This window comes from Vidua chalybeata, chromosome 1 (assembly GCF_026979565.1).
Source record: "Vidua chalybeata isolate OUT-0048 chromosome 1, bVidCha1 merged haplotype, whole genome shotgun sequence".
NCBI lineage: Eukaryota > Metazoa > Chordata > Aves > Passeriformes > Viduidae > Vidua > Vidua chalybeata.
In genome coordinates, this window is record NC_071530.1 from 66,995,521 (window position 1) to 66,999,733 (window position 4,213).

General features: G+C 39.4%; 1 long non-coding RNA gene across 1 annotated transcript; it reads right to left on the reverse strand.

Annotated features, from left to right (window-relative positions):
• Positions 1 to 1,369: 1,369 nt before the first annotated feature.
• Positions 1,370 to 3,979, reverse strand: LOC128785324 (uncharacterized). The gene is made up of 4 exons (XR_008429838.1): positions 3,702 to 3,979; positions 3,444 to 3,564; positions 2,329 to 2,398; positions 1,370 to 1,834 (listed from the first exon to the last, which is right to left on the reverse strand). It is a non-coding gene; the product is annotated as an uncharacterized LOC128785324 (long non-coding RNA).
• Positions 3,980 to 4,213: the final 234 nt, after the last annotated feature.

Below are 4,213 nucleotides of genomic sequence, written 5' to 3' on the forward strand. Positions count from 1 at the left end.
GATAAATAGTGCCTCAAATTAAATGTGATTGTTCTTTGTGAAACTAAACTACAGCTTCCTAAAGACAGTAATGGCATTTCCTTTATGTGTTGCTTTTCTCTCCATTTCCTCTTGATGAAAGCCACTGTCTGCATTGCCAGGTTTTAGTATTTCACCTGGACTGATAGCATCAAAGATATTTCATGTCTTGAACCTTTCCTTTGTCTTGACTCTTCTACATAAGAAATACTCCCCCGTCTGGTTCTTTTGACTTTTTCTGTGATTCTTTGCATCTCTAACTTTATTCTATTTCTCTAAATTAACATGCCATAATGGCCCAGACATCTAGGTGGTTAGCATACCTTCAAATATTCTACCCTTTTCTATTTCCTACACTTACATTGTTACAAATATTAGCAAATGCTGATCCTAGTCTCTCACTTCCTTTATGAATCTCCTCGTGTTCATTAGCACCAGCTCTTCAAGGACTCTTGATCAAATCATTCTCCAGACATTTCATGCTGTGAGCCACAGTAGAATTGTTACTGACAGTTGACAGAGTCCTTCACACCCTGTGACTCTAGAAAAGAGAAGAAAAGCCATAGTCTGAAACCTTTTATCTTTCTTTCTTGTTTATGTACAACTCTGGATTCTGGTTTCAGTTAGAAGAAGAAATATGTTGTGAAAAATGTGTTTCTGCTTCCAGAATCTGGACTACCTGTAATATGTTTAAGAGACAATACTGCCTGCAGAGATACAGCCACAGTGTGTGGTACTGTAATAAAATAATAAAAATGAAATAGCAGCTGATGAGAGAAGTAGAGCTCTAGCTCAGCTGCTCTGAATGTTGGACAAACTTTAATTCTCAGTGTGGAATGCAACAAAATGGTTTTACCGGGGAGATACATAAGAGATATTCAGGATGAAACAGTGAATATAACCACTACTAAAATTCACAGGCTTGCAGCTGATCTTTGAGAACAATAACTTTCTTCAATCAAAGATCTATGCAGTTAGGTGCAGAATTCCCTGACTTATTTTCTATCCCTGAACTTCTTCCCTATGTTGCAACTCTGCAAATGAAGCTACAGCAACATGGCCTTAATCCATCCTTCCTTTTCCATCCTACCCATAAGAACAGGACTCTTGATATTTTCCATCTCTGATCAGGTGAAGATTTCTGAACACAGGAAAATCAAACTCTAAAATCTATATATGTTAGTCACCAGAATTTGATAGGTATTTTTATTATTGTAAAACATTTTTTAAAGTTATATCTAAACAAAATTGCCCCAGCCTGTCCTCAGTGGCACTGTATATTAGAATAAAATTCCATAATTGGCAATAAATAAATCAGAAAAGCAGGATTTTCTTGTTCCTAATATTTAATGCTGTCACACAAAGAGTCAATGCTTTTACCAAAGTAGAAGCAAGATGACATTCTCTTTCAGTTCTGGGACAATTTAAGACAGCATGTCATTAGTGGTGAATGATAACAGTGTTCTAGGTCCTTTTTCTTCTTGTTTTGAGGGAATCTAATTCTTTTTCTTTCTTCATTAAACAAGCATATTTTCTGTCCACAGTCCAATAAACACAAGGGATATCTTTTTTAGCCTCATTCACAGTCACCCTTTCTGGTTCTTCTGTCAGCCTGGAATATTATTTTAAGCATCTTCAAAGAGGTCATCAGGGCAGAAGTAGTCAGAGGGAAAATGTGGGGGAGGGGGAGAAGCAGTGGAATAAGTAAGTGCCATAATTGTTCTTCTAAGAAAAAGGTAGAAGAAAAAATATTCAGCTTCATCAGTAATGCAGGCCTTGGCATGCCCAGATGTTACAGAAGTATTAGAATTGCTCCCTGCAAGAAAAATTGGATTAGTCACAATCTTGTCGACTAATGGGCACACTCTGTGATCTTTAGAGCTTCATTTACTGGGTTAATAGTGCTTTGCCTGAGTTCCTTTGCAATAGGGAAAAAAAAAAAAAAAAAAACTGTAAGAAAAAATATTCTGGGTGCAGTCCACAGCCACTGACACGAGTAATATCATATTCATCACAGACAGACCTCGTATCTCATTACTACTGAAGAGTCTGCCCCCAAGGCATTTGAGCTCAGTCAGGCCAGGCCCCTCATGTGGAACCGTTCAGGTATATTGTGAAATGATTTAATGCGATAATAATGTCCACTTTGTGAGATAGATTATGTTTTTTATAGTGGCTGATGGTTAATGAATGATACATTAGCAAACATCACTAAAACATTATTGAGAAAATGCAGATATGAGATAGTAACTCCCTCATTCCCTACCCCCACTCTCTCCCAGATGCATAAAAATGGAAAGCAGAACTTACAGAAAACAGAAAACTTGACATTATTGTGATGCTACCAGCTTGCATAGTCTCTCTCTTGTTTGCTTGTTCTCTGGAGAAGGGGCAAACAAGATATTTTAAAATGTTGTAAACACAAACTGAAATATCTCTTCTTAAATCAAATGAGAATCAATGAAAGTGCAAACCTGAAAAATACATTATATGTTGACCCAGTTTATTAGATGAAACCATTTACCCTGATTTGATTTATCTGGCAATACACTGCTCAGCTGTGAAATGAGATAAGAAGAGCCTATTCACCTTATTTACAATATTATAGTGACTCCCTAGCACCACTGTGGTTAAGGATTTGTCAGCAATTCAACTGCAAACACTATTTTTTTAGGGTTTGTAACATGACTGTAGACTCATGCTTAGTTTGAACGTGGCAATCCAAAACCAATAGATTAAATTAAAATCTCCTATTGAGTTCCATGAATTTTGGATTTATGAAGCACAATATTAAATATGTGAATAACTCTAGGTAATTTTCTACATTTTTAGTTATTATTGTTGTGCCTTGAGAACTACCAAGAGGGTCATATCCCCTGACAGAGCAACTTTACTGAGGTCAGCAGAGTGACAATGGTTTACACCACTTGAAAAGCTGCCCCTTCTGTCAGGGTTATACTTGGCAAAGGTGAATTACACCAAGCAGTCCTTTTTCTCTTTTTGTATTACTCTGATTTTATGTGTTCTTTGACTTACATACATTTCTTAAACCTCTTTGTCTTCTCAACAAGGGAGGAATTTGTCCCACACCCTTTCAATGGGAGTTAAACTACTTCTGAACCCACAGTCTAGAATTGCTGTGTTTTTCCATAAACCTGGAATGGCTGCTGACCTGGAGCTTTCCCTGCAAAAATAAAGATATTTTCTGTTCCAGGCCTTTTTTCTCTTTTGTTCTGTTTTAAAACTGAAGCCTCTGAAGAAGTGGTGTTGTGCTTTTCTTCATTTTAATTTGTGAATGCCTTAAAAAATTGAGAAGAAAAAGAAGCACAGAAGGCTATAGAGGTCAAACAGTACCTGATGAACGCAATTATACAGACATAAAATGGATTTTATTCCTTTCACAGGCAGTGTAGATGAACACTTACCAGCAGCATCGCCCAGCAATAACCAGTTAGACAAAGCAAAGGCCTTCGCTGCTCTGGACTTCATTTGATCTGCACCTGTGTGACTGAAGAGGCTGGATCACACCAGTTAGGACACTGCCTCCTTATTTTATAAAACAAAGCAAAGTACATATTAAAAAATCAGTATAGTTCTTTAACAATGATCCTTCTGCCTCATGGGCTTTGGAGAGAAAGAAGCTCCCTTCATCAGAGAGCTGCAGCCTGCCCAGGTCCCCATACCTATTTGTGAGAGGGGCAGAGCACGGTGGTGGCTGTGACAAAGAGCCCTGTCCCAAAAGCTAAGCCAGCCCAAATCCTGGCTGCTGCCATGGACAGGATCCAGGATCCAGGATCCAGGACAGGATCCTGGATCCTGTCAGCACCAGTGATGGAGGCCTGCAGGGGAACCAGCAGCAGCGAGAGGTGGCTCTCTGAGGAGTAAGGACAGGACAAGAGGTCAAAGTAACTGGGGGCTCAGGGCTTAAACCCATCTTGCTAAATTGTTTCTTAACAAGAAAAGGCAAAAAAAAAATTATGGCAGGAGGGTTGTGCAGTCCTGTGGTTCTCTGCTTTTGTCACCAGTGCAGGCAGGACTCAATCCCATCACAGCCCCCTTAGAACTGTGGTGGCAAGGCCTGCTCAGCCCATTGCTGTGCAGGGCAATGCCACGGCTGCTGAGGCTGCCCTGGGAAATAAACCTGCAAGGGGAAATATCCCAAGGGCAGTCACATCTCCCTGAGCCACACTCCTGC